The 15,285-nt window shown below is 40.5% G+C and overlaps 1 long non-coding RNA gene across 3 annotated transcripts in view; it reads left to right on the forward strand.

The window, feature by feature from the left end:
• The window catches only part of LOC107202047, a 29,383-nt gene extending 17,412 nt beyond the window's left edge, over positions 1–11,971 (forward strand). For 2 of the 3 annotated variants that reach the window (XR_002001542.2, XR_004496323.1), the window contains 3 exons: positions 3,657–3,792; positions 9,414–9,541; positions 11,743–11,971. This is a non-coding gene — a long non-coding RNA (uncharacterized LOC107202047). The remainder of the gene's footprint in view (positions 1–3,656; positions 3,793–9,413; positions 9,542–11,742) is intronic. The other variant, XR_004496324.1, reaches the window with a different exon arrangement.
• The last annotated feature ends 3,314 nt before the right edge of the window (positions 11,972–15,285 follow it).

A 15,285-nucleotide genomic window follows, 5' to 3' on the forward strand; every position in this document is an offset into this window, starting at 1 on the left:
GGATGGCAGTGTTCCGTGTTTGGGGGGTGGAGTGGGCTGTGAAACCCCATTATCCAGGATCTGATGATCCCAAATGTGACTTTCCCCTCCTGACTAAACCTTTATGGCTGTAGTGCTTCATCTGCTTTCCCCAAATCCTGCTCACAGCAGAAGTGCAGCATAGGGGGAGGGAAAGAGGTGGCCCCCTCCTTAAGGGCTGTGTATTTTTATGTATTTATTTTGGCTTGGATGGAGATTTTTTTTTTCTTTTCCCCTCTGAATAGGGAATTCAGAAAAGTGACATCATTTTTAATCCCTGACAGTTTATGGGCTTTGAAAAAGATTCTGGATAATACTGAGCAATTAAGATGCCATTTTAATAGTTCTTTCAAGTGAAATCAAGTGAGTAATTAAATAAAATTGAATGAGGACCATGTCAGGCCACCCACAAGCTCTCATATCCGCTACAAGCAGATGAATAAGTTAGACTGTGGGACAAATGCTGTGTCTAAGTGGTCCTATTTATGTGTTATTGGATGACTCTAGGAATGAAGCTTTCAGCTGGAAGATTTGTTTCCTTTGAACAATGTTTTCAAGCAAGAACATGCAAGATTGTCAATTGCTATTCAAACAATTGTAACTTTCCCATCTTTTTAAATTTTTTGTGGTAGTGTTAATGCCATTGTTTTGTATAGATGGTCTGCTGTAAAAGTCACATAACATAAACAGGATTTTTTTGCATTAAATGCTGGATTAGAATTTCTGCTTCCTAGTTATTATGATATATTCCTAGTATGATGATATATGAATGCATTTTGTAAGTTGCTTTAGACTGCAAGTGTGGTGTATGGCATTACATGTGGTTTGTATTCATTCTACACAGATAAAAAAAGCAAAGTGCAGACAAAGGGAAAACAAGTACTTTTGAGATATACAGTACAATAACTAAGTAGGTAATGGAAAATGGTATCTCTCAGTTGTAGATCAGTTCATTTTCTTAGGGTGAAAAAACCTATTTTTAGGCTTTTCCAATCTTAAATTTCCAATGTTAAATTTTGTGCAAGGATTTCTCACTATAATTAGAAGTATATGTAATTAGATTATTTCCAAAGTCTGTTCTTTGTACTTTAAGTGGGATGCCTAACCCTGTCTTAGATCTATGCAAAATATTGATAAAATATTGATGTTTTAAAAATGTCCCATTTGAAGTTAAGACAGAGATATTAATACCATGACACAGGACAAGAGCCTCGAAAACTTGCCTTGCATCTACAGCATTATTTTTACTGAAATGCACACGGGGGAGGCAGCGGTTAAAAGCAAGAGCCAAAATAATCTCCTTGTATTTCACATTTAGATTCACAGAAAAATTCATATTACTCCTCAAGAATTTCCTCTGTAGGATACCATCTGAGCACAGCTGATGGAGTGGGTACCAGACACACTCCCGGTTCACCCCACACAAACTTGTTTTCCCCTTCATCTCAAGGGATGAATGGATCACTACTCCATCCCTGTGGTTGCTACCCTGGCGCAAATACATGCTTGCTGTTTTCTTTCTCTCCTAAAACATGCTTTTCTGGTTTTACTTTAAATTTGGGACAATACAAGCCCCCTCTGGTGGTCAAAATATCTTCTGTAGATTTCTGCAGTATTTCATTCTAAAGATGTTTTGCTGAGGGGCCAAAATGTCTGCTTTACATTTTAAAGTAATACGACCATAGCTAGTTCGTTTTTCTAAGAAAACCACTGGAACGAGCCAAAACTGGAGGAGAAGAATGCGTAGGAGAGGTGTTCCAGTGTGTGTCAGGTCCCAGGAATGTGGTCAGTGGCACTGACGGGTGCACACAGAGAGGAGCTGCAAAATTCATTGTGCCAACTCTTGCTGCCCAGCTGGCACGGGAAAGTAGGGATGCTGCGGGAATGCCATGTCTGCTGCCGGAGGCAGGACAGCGCCTTAGGGAGAAATGGGAAACAAAATGTCACTGCCGAGGAAAAGATACCAGTTAAATTTCACAGGCTGCCCTTTCTCTGAACACTGGAAACCACAGGCATACTGGATGTGGCGTGCTGAGGTACAGAAAGCAAGCATGGGTTGATTTAGTGCTTTCAATGCCTCTTCTTAATTTGGTAGAGTTGTGCTAAAAATACCCAAACATTTGGACTTACAAGAGGGTTATAATATGCAAAATTTAAATTTAGAGGAAGACTTTTCTAATCACTTTTCCTTTTCCTCTAACATATTTCCATGTGGAAAAGTGGTATTTCCCTTCACTGTTGTGTTGGTGTTGTCCTTTCAGCAGCATCTGATTTCATGGAGGTTGAAACAGTTTCTGAAACTGCGGGGGAAATCAAACTGTTTGAAATCACTATCTTTAATCTTTAAAAGCAACTATCATCTGTGTCATCAGGAAGATAATCCCAATGGCTATCCAAAATCAGTCTCAACACACACTAGACAGGGCTTCTCTTTCCCTTCTGAATCTGGCTGATTCTCACACATTGCACAAGCTTCCACTGGCATTTCCTAGCCTGTTCCCTAAGCCCTGGACTTGACTTTCTGTCTGCTGCCTCCCAGCAGCCACACATACCATCTGCCACTCAAAGGATAAAAGAGTCCTGTCAACACAACAGCTGACCAAGAAAAAGAGTAATTCACCAATGTGTTTATTCGCTGAAGAGCACTCGATCAATTCTATCATTGGTGACAAAGAGGATTTAATAGGAACATACAATAATTCTGTTGTTGTTTTAAAACCCCACTAGCCACAATAATGGCTGCTGAAGCACTTATCATTGTCATGTGATTCCTATTAGCCTATTCTCCAGGAAACCAAGGAAGAGGGATTGTGCTGTTTCACAAAAATACATTTAATTGCTGTTGAAGAGTTTCTAATTGCAAGTGTTGGCTTCCCAGAATCCCCTGCTTTTCTTCATCTCCTAGTAGCTCCTCTGCATACCTCGGGGCTGCAAAAACATCACTCTGTGCCTTAAATCCACTGTGACTCTTTAAAACTGCTAGCAAGGGTCATCCTGGCCAAAGGCTTCTGGTTGTGGCTTTTTTCTGCAGTAAGTCTGAAGGCCCAGCACAATTTGATGGTAGGTTTGTACTGTCAGTAGCTGTGTGCTGCCATCAGAAAAGAGACAAGCTGCCAGAGTAGCTGGACTGCTTGGAGTTTAGGGTATGGGGGTTTTATTCCAGTTTAATTAATTTCTATGTCATAAATAGATATTTCCAAAGCAGAAAGTTAGAAATGGGCATGAAAATTTTTATTTGTTCTTTCCAATGTAGGATTAAGAAAATAATATTTTTAATGAGATTTCTCACTGTTATACAGCTACAGCCATTTAGGATGTGAATAAGCAATACTTGCTCACAGGGTTGTGAAGAGGATAATGGCTTTAAGAAAGGCAATTAAAATGAGGTTATGGCCGCTTTGAACTTTTTTTCAAAATTTCAAATGCTGTATTACATTCAAATATAGGTTTTTTCACCTTAAGAAATTAAGATATTATTCATATTCAACCTTCAGAGTCCTCCTCCTTTAGTGAATTGAAACAGCTGTTCTCAAAGTCTTATTTATGTATCAGACTCTGAACTCAGTCCTTAACCTCCTTTTGATGAGCTATATAGTTGTAATTAATGGACTTTCTCATAGATGATGTTTATTTTCCAGGTAACTGATTAGCAGTGCTCCAGCTGCATGAAATGGAAGTGTTAAGGTGCAACTCCTGCCAAGACTGTGGCATGGTTATGGAAAAGCCGAGTGACCAACCCACCTTCTATCATGGCCATGTTTCACCTTCCATGCAGTGAGTAGTGGGATTCCTAGGACACCAATCTTGTCTTCTTATGATTATTCCTGGAATTCCTCTTTGCTGGCTTTTGTTCAAACAATGATTTTGGTACAGAGCTTATACAACAAGGAACATTGGTCATGTCCATGTTAAACATTCTTGTGACTTTTCTCTGAAGTTACTATAATTTATCAGTATCCCTTTTGAACTGCAGGCACTAGGCCAGGACAGTATTCCAGCAGTATTTGCTCAGGACTGTGAGCAGACATCCGATAGGCGTCCTACTGGATACACCCCTGGGTATCTGCTCATGTATCCAAGAGCAGTATTGTCTCTTTTAGCAGCATGTCACACTGGGAGCTCCTGTTCAGCTGACAGAGCAGCATGACTCCAATATGTTTCCAGCGACCTAAGGCTCATGAAAGAGATCCCTTTTTTTCCCAACTTCAGTTAATCATGAAGGGAAACAAGATTACATTGAGGTCTTTTTAACCTTTTTTTTTTTTTTTCCTGGAGACTAGCTTCATTCCTGTGCCCCAGAAACAAAGAGCTTAGGTATGAATGGCTAGATGGCTGAAAAGATCCATTCTCTTTCTTTGTTCAGGCAATATATAACAGATGCCAGCAAAGGTATTGAAAGAACTTTTGGTATGGGCATATGCATTCCTTTGACTGGGTGCTTGCGTGCAAGAAAGTTTATGTACTTACGATAGTAAGAGCTGATATTTGAATACTATCCTTGCTGCAAACTATTAATTAAAGTTGAACAGGACTACCCTATTTATCCTACTGCTGGCACTGAGAGCTGCTCCAAAACACTGTTCAAAAGATCAGTGAAAAAAAAATGCTAAGAAAAATACAGTATGCAAGTGAGTCATGGGCAGAGTGTAAAGGGCGTGTATATCCAAGCTGCTGTGAGGTTCCTAATTACTGTAAGATAGTGTATTCACGTGACAGAATCTGGCTGAGATTCTCCATCCTTCTTCCTCATTACTACTGTTGGCATCTCCCCAGGATTCTGCCAGGGAAATCCAGCCCCAAGGTGCTGTGTGCTGCATCCCCAGCAACCTGAACATCAGAGGCTGATAAAGATGTCAGGACACGATCGAGGGGCAGAAAGACTTAAGTAAGGAATTTCACAGCCACACATGAGGGTGGTGCTGAGGAAGAGGGGATAGAGACACAAAGGATTTTTCAAAAGAAGTGCCCAGATTACCAGCAAGATCAGCTGAGGACAGAAAAGGAAGTTGAGTTGAGCTGGTAGATCTAAACAAAACAAGCCAGAAGCTGGGCTGTAACATAAGGATGACCCTCCAGAGCAGCAAGCAAGTGAAGGCAGAAGCATGCACGGGCTACATTGCTTCATGTAGTGCTCTGTGCTTAGCAGGCTCCCGACTCATCCTCTGTGCCAGCGGATTTTCCTGGCTAAAGCAGTCTGCTGGCAGATGCTCCCCCACCTCAGTCCTAGAGATACCATCTCCCAAACAGCCTTGTGACTAAGAGGAGGATGACTGTATTATCACAAGGGTATCCTGAAAAATACAGATAGGAATGCTAGTTACAGGAAAAGCTTTGCAGATTGCCATGCTTGCAGGAACAGAGAGCTTTAGTCTGTGAGGTTACTCACTGTGAGATTTTCCCTTAAAGACAGGGCTTACTTCAAACCATCAGTCTGTAATACCAAGGTAGGAAAAAGTAAAACAACACTCCCTATTAAAGCTACATTTGGAAAGCATCCTCTTCAAGGCCTTCATGGGCCCAGGATGCTGCAGGCCACAGTACCCCAGCTGTAGTGGGCACTCAGAGACATTGTATGTGGCTTTTCAGCCCAACCAGAACCCCTGCCTTGGTAGAGACAGCTTTTCCCAGCCAGGATGGCAGGATTGCTCTCTTTCTGTCTGCCTGTCCCGTTTTTCAGGGCACTGGAATATCACATGGTACTAAGGGGACTATGTCATATCTTCTCTCTTCCTCCTACCTACTTCCCACCCTTAAGTTCACTTGATTAATATTTCTATTGTGTACTTTAATTAGCACAGTCCTGACTACAGGCTACCTTTCCCTTTTCCTGGCCTCTTTTAATCACACCAGTTTATATAATATACATTATTTTTAAAATGTTAATTGTGCAAGGACCTTTTAGGACTTGTAATGTTTAGCTTGCTGTGACCTTTGCACAGGATCTGCCTGTGATATACATTCAGCATACACCAGTTTGTGGTGGCAGGCTGCCAAAACTACCCTGCCTATTTTCGCCTCTTCCCTTTACAGTTAGATTTCTGGGATACCCTGCCACAGGTGTTAAAGCAGTGAAACCTTATCTGTACCTGTTCCTTAACACCTATCCTGTGCTGTGCCAAATGAAAAGGTTGCCTTTGATTGGCATTTGAGAAGGTGTGCATTTATGGCACAGCAGAGGCTGAGAACAGGGACTAGTCCAGTGAACTGGAGTAGAGGTTTCCATCTCTCAGAAGGGGTGCAAAGGGGGGCTCATGTGCCAAGGGGTTTGCCAGCTGCTCGAGGTGAGACGTGCCTCCCGTGACTTTCTGCCGCTCTAAACTCTGAACTCCTTCAGCAGCCTGAGCCACATGAGTGGGAGCAGGCATTAGCAAGCCCACTGACCAAGTTCACTCTGTTCTTCACCATCTGTAATGTGAGATAACACCTATTGAGGTGTACCAATGATAAAGCAATCATGACAGTGACAATTACATCATTTCACAGTGTCAACCTAAGCATGCAGCGACTGAGATAGACCTCAAAAAAGGATGACCTCTGGCAGTGAAAAAAAGAAAAAGCAACAGTGAGAAGCTGGGAGGGTGCCCAGGAGCTTCAGTCTCTGACCCAGTTCAGCTGCAGATACAGCAACACACCCAGGCAAAGCCTCATTAACATCTTTATAAATTTCTGCAATATCTGGGTGTTGTCTGAAGGTTTGCCTTGAGCACGCCCACACAACTGAGCCTCAGCTGAGTTGAGCTGTAGAATATACAGGGAAAAGTAACAATGCTTCTTTTTAAGAAATAGATATCAGCATGTGAAATAAGTCACTGTGCTTGACTTAGCCAAACCAAATTCCTGGTGTCTGGAGTTTTGTCTATCGGGTGATAGCAGGATTAGATACAATATGCATGAATATACTGCGCGACCATGCAAAACCAAATAGTGCCGCAAAGTTAATTGTGGCTTAATTAATACAGTCTGCTGCTCCATGCTCCACCAAGTTTTTGATTATTTGTCCATCTTTAGATTTCTAACAAAGCATTCCTGCACTGTTGGATGCCCTCAGAAAAAGAAGAAAAAATGTATCTTCCTTTCCATTTTGGAAGTTTGGCTTGATTTCAAGCCATTTTATTCAATAAAATAAATTTTTTTAGTTTATTAACAACACATTTGGCATGTCCATTTTTCAGGACTTTTTTAAGATTCTAAATTTTTGTGAATTTCGAAGTGAAGAACACTAAATATTTTTTAGACATAGCATAAAAAACTAAAGCAGTTTGAAAAGATGTTTTAGTTAAGGACATAAACATGCTTCTGAAATATTAAACCTACTTGTAATCTTTTTTGAACAATTTCAATTTCATGTCTCGAACTCCAGATTTTAAAAACATATCTGTCTTAACTACAAGATGGTACTTTTGCCCACTCACAACATTTGACACTGGGTATTTTTTTGCTCGTGGTTATTTGGTGTAAAAGGCTAAAAATAAAAGCATATTGTTCTGAGCATTGTGGACAGCTTTTCCAGACAGGGAAAACTGAGGGTTTTATGACTTAGGAAAGCAGAGTTCCCATAGGGCTGGTCTGCTTTTTTTCCCACTCTTCTCTTTAGGATTTTCTGAAAACATTTCACTTACTGTTGACTCTGCAGTTGTTTTACAGTCTCGTATTTTTAGGGTTTTGTGTGCACCTCCCACATGCGCGTCCCATGCACAGAGAGGTATCACGGCACATGTACGATCTCTCACTCAGATGTCACCAAAGATTCAAACTGGTGGAGGGGCCTGCTTTTGGTTTTCCCCTTTCTAACACCAGACAGAAATTTGCTCTCTGCTTAGAATGGGTTAAGGTGAGTGTTCAGGGGGCAGCAGCCCTGGGGGAGCAGCTCTGGCAAGGAGGGGAGCCCTTGGAGGTGTCTGCTCCAGCCTGGGGTGTCTTCTCATCCAGCTCCCAGGGCTGTGCCCCAGCCAAAAGCCAGGGTCCTCCCATCATTGCCCAGAGCAAAAGCTAAGCAGAAGCAGTGCAGCAAGGTTTGGAAGGGTGAAACATGCTTTTGTCTGCTCCCTTGTTATCCTGAACAGCTGGGTTAGAGCTGCAGGCAGCCCACGGCCATGAATGGCAATATTAACTTTAAAAAGAAAATCCTAGTTTTGATTGGCTGAGCCAGCTGTCTGATGGCACAGCTTTCCAGCAACTTAGAATTTCTTTGTAATTAGGGAATTGTTGCAAAATAGGGAACAATAACATTATATGAAGACTGATACTTAAACTGGTATGGCCAAATTTACCTTCTAGTTGTATTTAAATTAATAATCTAATTTTGAAAGGAAATCAGAACCTAACAGCTGCTGTGACTTTTGTTAAACTGTTTTAGAAAGAGTCAGATTATAATTTTTTTGAGTATTTGGTCACTTGATAGTTTATTCTTAGAGTATACTTCTGCTCACTGTTAATTTTTTTTTTTTTACCTAGCAGTTTAACTGGTAATTGTATGAATGTCTTAAAACTTAAACCACATTAAAAGTATTTTGTTTTCAATAGAGGGGTCCAGCGTGAATTTCATGTTCAATACATGAGCTAGGATGTGATTAATTGTCAAGTAACTGTATGTCAATATTTCATGAGTTCTTAAACAGAAAAACTTCACTGTCAGACTAAACATTCTAATATTTGGTGTTTTCTAAAATGTTATTGATGTGTGTTTGCTCTAATATATCTAATTATAAAAGTCTTAATTCCACATTATTTAAATATTTTGTTAAGGCTATTTTATTTAAAAGTTTTTTTAGGGCTGAAGCTTAGTTATTTAACTGATAAATCTGTTAGTCTAGTTAATAATTCTTAAACATCACACCTTTTTTAGTGGTTTAAGACAAGACTGTCGTCCACACCTCTGTAAAAGAAATTTCTATGAGCAATTACAAGGTATTAGGAAGTACACAGGATATAAAGTCCTGTATAAACACAGAAGCTGTTATTAATCTGAAATAGACTTGCAGATAACTCGATGTATGTGTTATCCACTCAGGAAAAGCCTGAACTTTGCTAAGGTGGAAAGAAAATTCTCACACAGAAAACAGGGAGTCGGTATAAAGTGATAGTGCATAAATAGAGCCTGGGATATTGAAAGAGAGTGTCAGCTTCATAAAGAAGTGTTGGGGCAATGAAAATGAGGCTGCAAAAATGACATTGGTATGCCTCTGCCCCAGGGCTGATTGGGCTGCTCCTAAGAATAAGGACTGCACAGCTGGCAGCCTCACCCTGGGATTTTGCTTTATGGTCCATCTTGTTCTAGCGTAATGAAAGGGGCTGGCTTCCTTCCTGTCCTGCTAAGCTTCCATTTACCTGGGCATGATACTCAGGAGAACTGAGAATAATTCTGAGGACAATAATTCTGCCAATGTTTCCAGCAGGGCAGGAAAAGAGACAGACACATGAGTGGAAAAGTGTTAAGACTGCAAAGCTCAGGCATCTTTGTATTCCAGCTCCTCAAATTTAAAAGGCACCTAAGCAATGCTTACGTTCTTTGCTGGATCAAAAGGTAAATGCACTTTGTACATGTAAGAAGTGTTTTGTGTCCGCCCCTTCTTCCCTGAATGTGTTTTCTCACACTGTCCTGGAAGTTCCCCCTGCTCCTTTCAGGGTCTGCCCTTCACGTTCCCTCTGATCCCATGCCACCCATCCCATTTCCGAGGCTGATGTCTCTCCCCTCTGTGCTGCTGCTTGTCCTTGTTTGGTGGGAGCAGACTGTGGTGGGGTGCAGCAGCTGTGCTGTGCCCGGGGCTGTGGCAGTGGGCGGCTTTCACACTTCAGGCTGAGCCCCTGCCCCAAAACACAACCAGCTGTGCCTGCGAGACACGGGAACCCTGTTGGGCCTTCAGCCCCGTAAATGGCTGCACACTTGAAGTCCACTGTGCCTAATTAAACCCTTTTCCAGCACACCAGGGGAAAAAAAACAAGTAATATCCTACATCCTCTTGCCACCCAAACTGCTGTGTGCAGTTAGAAAGTCCAGTGTTGGCCTTGCTTTCCTGGACTTTTCCCCTGTGTAAAATGGGGGTACAGCTGTGCCAGTGTGTTGAAATCTGTAAATGAAAAATGTTGCATAGGTGTGAGTATTATTAGCTGCTTAATAGAACTAGTCAGTCTTAAAAATTAACCTGATACAATGAGCCACAGTGGGGTCAGCTTAAACACAGATAAATCAATGTTTTTTTGCTGAGAACTGCTGAAGTACAAGAAAAAAAAAATTGCTGTAGCATTCCTTTAACTCCATCAAAAATTCTGTCTGCCTGAGTCAAATGCAGCAGAGACCAAGACTGAAAAATCACTTTTTGGCTCACATTTTTTTCAGTGTCTCTTTCAAAAAAAATGTAATTTTGAACAGCTAAGCATCTTTTCTTTCTCTTTGAGCCTCACAGAGATTTCCTGACAGGTGAGTACATCCTACCATACCTGCTGGCAGCTGTGTGCCCAGTGCCTTTGTCCCACACAGGCACTTTCATTCAGTCAGGATGACAAAATCAGTTATGGAGACCAGCAAAGCAGAAGTATGATTTGCCATCAAAAAATAAGCTTGGAATGAACATGCCACCAAAATCTTTCTGTCTCACAACTGCTCGCTGAAAGTGCCCATGTGCAAAAGTGACTGGACCGTGATTCGTGTAGAGTTATGGAGGGGAAACCTGTGAGGATAAGGTGGGAAAACATGTGGGGTTTTCCAAGTGAACTTCTGTGGGCTGAGGAGCACCAGGCTATGTGTGTTCATACATTGTATATCACAACTGCAACTAACAGGGCTTCTAACAGGGACAAATGTGGGGTTTTTTTCTCCACTACCTACTTGCACTGTTACTTGTTGGTACAGTCCCCTAACCCCTTTTCCTCTGACTCTGTAACACCTCATAAAACAAAGTGCTTGGTTGACTTGCTGGCTTGTAACAATGAAACTGGTATATGTAACTTAGAGATTTTTTTTTCTTTGCCTTTTTTATTTGTTTGTGTTCCACCTGCCACGTCTGAATCCACAGCCTACTACAGCATTTCTGCTGAATTTCCAAGATTTTTTTCCCTAAGTGCCAGTTAATTGTGCCTAAGCTTTAGTTTGAAGATTTTTTTTAGTATAAAGAGTAACAATTAATAGAGAAAAAATACACTGAATACTTTTCTGTAGTATCTAGAGAGGTACCAAAAAATTTGTACTGATTTTTCCTAAAGAACTTGGAAACAAAACAGTGTAGCCATTGTATTTCAAACATTAGAGCAATTGTTCTGTATGTGTGGTGCAAGTCTAAATTTCTGTGTCAGAACACGGTGCCAGCTCTGAGTTTCTGTAAATTGTGGTTCTGTGGGCATGCACATGTTTAAACAAGTGCTTTCCTATCTCCAGGTTATACAGTCATATTTATGTATAGGGTTTGGAAAAGCCAGACAACACTCTGAAGCAATAAAAGGGAACCCAAATTATGTGCTTGGCTTTCACACCATTGTACTTTCAAAACAAAGCAAAACCTGTTATGGGGCTTTGATTTTTCCTCTAAGTATGTTAGCATGTCTTATATAAAAATCCTAATGAATTAATTCTTGTATATCATAAAACGTAAAGGTAGAAAAAAGACCTAGTAAAACAAAGAGATAAACAGAGAATAATTAATTGCCTACAGTTGAAAGTGTTTTGTGCTATTGTTTGTGTTACTTCAGTATGCTTGTAATCCTGTGGCTTTAAACATCTTTAAATTACAGGTTTATGCAGCCAGAATATTGGTGTAACTCCTTTTTGGACTACTACTGAAGGTCAGGAGAATATCATTCATCTTCCACAGTGCCTGGACATCAGCAGCTACACTTCTGGAAATATCCTGGAAAATGAAACTTTGAGAACATTCCAAGCAGTTCAGAGGGATCATTATATTTGACAAGATGTGCACATACCAGCATAATACCCAATAAAAATCAAAGGCCCCCCTTGGGACTGCTCTGCTTGCTGTGCACAGTATTTCAGATGGGCTGGCAATATGAGGATTCAGCACTACAACGAAAACCAGCTCATGGTTTCTCACCCATTATTTTCAGTTTAAGCATTCTTTGTTACTTTGAATTTTATTTTCTTACTTCTGAAGAAAGGTTTCTCATGTACCCTCTTAACATAACACCTAGCCCTGGGAGATGCTAATCACTGTACTGTACATCCCTCTTCGGATAAAATAGGTTATTCTCTTAGTCACTGTTTCTGGTTTAGTAAGTCACAAAAGTAAAAACATTATCTTATTTTTATTTCTTGCTGAAATTATGCTGTGGAAACAATGGTTGTATGTAATTGTTAAGACAGTTGTTAAGACTGAGCAAGACTCATTGATTACAAGATCAGACAGTACGCTCATTAGGTTTAGAGCATTAGGTTTTCTCCAGTATAAAAACATTTATTCAAATTAGAAGTGGACTTTAACAGGCAGTGCTAGCCCTTGAAACCAGGTTCTGTGTCCTCCACCACACTGCTGCTGGTTTGTGTCTAAGCTGTGTACGCTGGAGTGCTGCGAGGAATGACCACGTGCCAATGGCATAATTTCCTGATGGAGACACAATCAGGTGGTGTAAGAAAAGAAGAGCATCTTCCTGACTGAAAAGCATTAAGAAGATTAGTGGCTGCTTTAGAAATAATCAGTGTAAGAAGGTAAGCATGTTGTTTTGATTAGAGAGCCAGACCTAGGAAAAAGATCAAGAAGAGTAAGAGAGTGAAGAAAACTGCAGAAGGAAAGGAGAAGAAATTTTGGGTTGTTACTGCAGAGGGCTTTTATTCTCATTAGTATTAGGGGTTAGTATTGTTTTCAGCAGTGAAGGGTAATTTAGATTATGCTGATCTTATATCACTGAGACAAGGAGCTGGACAGATTCTGCAGAAAAGAAGTGTGTGACTCATGGAAAGAGTAACTAGTGAAGAACTTGCTCAACTTGAACTCTTGCTTACAGGGATTTTATTTACCCCTGGGGGAGGGTGAAGTTTTCCAGCTTGGCATAGCGCTAAACTACTTTACCAGTGAGAGAGACCTTGAAGTCTCATTTGCTGAAAAGATAAGCTTTCATGATACAGGCTAACATGTACTGAAGACTATTACACAGCCAGAGAGGAAGAAGATGCTTTAAAGCATGGGGGTTTTTAGCTGTGAAAACTAGCTAATGAAATATTCAACACGTGTGACGGTCACATTAACTCTTTTTCATTCAATACACAAACCAAACAATCAAACATGTACTTACAGAGGCACACTTAACAAAAAAAGGAGAAATTCTCCCTGCTTTGAGAATCCCTAGGAACTCTTTCAGCTTAGTGACACCCATATTCTCCTTCACAAAATGCTCCTCAGAGTATTCACTCAAAACTATTCTATGATTTTTATTTGTAGTGTGAATAATAAACTATCTGTCTGGTGACATCATTATGGGCACTTAAAAAAAATTAGCTGTGGATATATTTGGAAAGAGTTATATTCAAGAAAATTACTTGCTAAAGGGGTTTTCATTTAAATGCAGATTCAGCCTCAGCTTATCTGTACAAACAAGTTTTAAAAGAAAGGAGAAAACCCCCCACTTCCTTGATGTGCTGATCAGAGCTCTTAATAGCAACCTAAAACATGGATAAGTTAAGAAAACTCCCCAGTTTTCTCCACAATGGGGCAGAACTTAATCTTCAGGCACAGCCTGTCTGAAAAGTTGGAGATGACAGGGACGAGATTTGGATGCAGAGTCAGAACACTTTAAATAGGTGAGTTATAAATATGGATCCTCTTTTTTATTTTTCTTTACAAACCCTACATCAAATTGTGGGGGAATATTGAAACTGCTTTTGTTAATATTTTGTTCAGCATAACTCTTTGTAAAAAGGCTTTGTTCTACCTAATGGTATTGTCAAGTAACTGAGATCCTCTTTGGAATATAAACAAGTCCTAAATTATTTCAGAGGGAAACAGCCCATCTCATTTTAAGATTAAGAAATCCTAAGAAAAGGTAGCAGGTGTGAAAGTTCAATTAATTAGCCCTATCTTTGAGAAGAGCTAAATCAATTAGTATAAATCTAGTCTTTGAAAGATACATGATAATAGATGACAAGAGAAGACTGAAGAACTGTACCATTTTGGCTTGGAAAAGCTGCTTTAAATGCTGAAACGCTGAAGATGAAAATGTCAGTCCTTGATGAGTTGAACTGTAAAGAATCACAAGAGATTCCTACAGACCCTGAAAATGTTATATATTGTATATTTCACAAAACTGGCAAACACTAAAAAAAAACCCTGTTGTTTTTGCCAGTCAGTGCTAAGGACTTGCTAAGAAGACATATGGTCTTCGTTCAGGTTTTCTTGACTGGAGAAGCTTTCTCACAATTTCAGTTGTTGGCAGTCATAATTTCTGATCTTCATAATTGCAGTTGCCTTTAAATCAACTCTGGAAATCATCAAACTTATAGTCCTGGAGAAGAATCCTGATCCTTGTCAGCCATGGCTACAAGCCCACAGAAAATGAGGAGCAACACAGGTTAGTTCAGCTTTGAAGGAGTAAAGGTACTGCTTGATTTTAGGTCAGAGATGGACAATAAAGTGTTCCTTGAACAGGAATAGACGAGGAGCTTCTATGCAGAGGTAGATCATTCCTTTTGTCTTCAGATTGCTTCTTTTCAGTTCAAGATTTTACATACATTGATAGGTCAAAACTGTGGTCCTTGAAAATGCTACACTTGTTTTGGAGGAAAAGGATAGGAATCTTCTTCCTTTTCTTTTTTCCTTTTTTTTCCCCGAAAATTTTAAACTTTAATATGGACAAAGCATTAGGATCCCAAATCTAGAGAATTTTAATTTTTTGTGTGCTGCTGGCTAAAAGTCGACACAAGCAAAATGAGAAGTAGAGGCTGCATGAGCTGAAACTTCGTGCTACAAACACCTTCTTTCCTGGATGGCCCTGTTCTGTACAGATAATGGTTCTTCTCTTTACAGCCCACCTACATGTGACTCAAACAAGAATCTCACTCACAAACACGCTATTTAGCACTGAGCCCCATCCTTCAGACTTTTTTTTCCCCCTGCTGGGAATGCTGATGTGTAGAGCTGAAAGACTCTCTGCTTGCTGCTCGTGATGCTGTACTGCCCTGCACATCTGTGCATTCTCACCAAGCAGCCTGCAGATGTGCAGCCTTGGGGCCCGCCTGCTTCTGTGCGCTAAAGGCTGGTGGAGAGAGCTTGGCGCGGCTCTGCCGGGACGGGGAGACAGCGCCGGAGCCCACGGGGAGGAGGGAGGGGA

This window comes from Parus major, chromosome 3, assembly GCF_001522545.3.
Source record: "Parus major isolate Abel chromosome 3, Parus_major1.1, whole genome shotgun sequence".
NCBI classification, from domain to species: Eukaryota; Metazoa; Chordata; class Aves; order Passeriformes; family Paridae; genus Parus; species Parus major.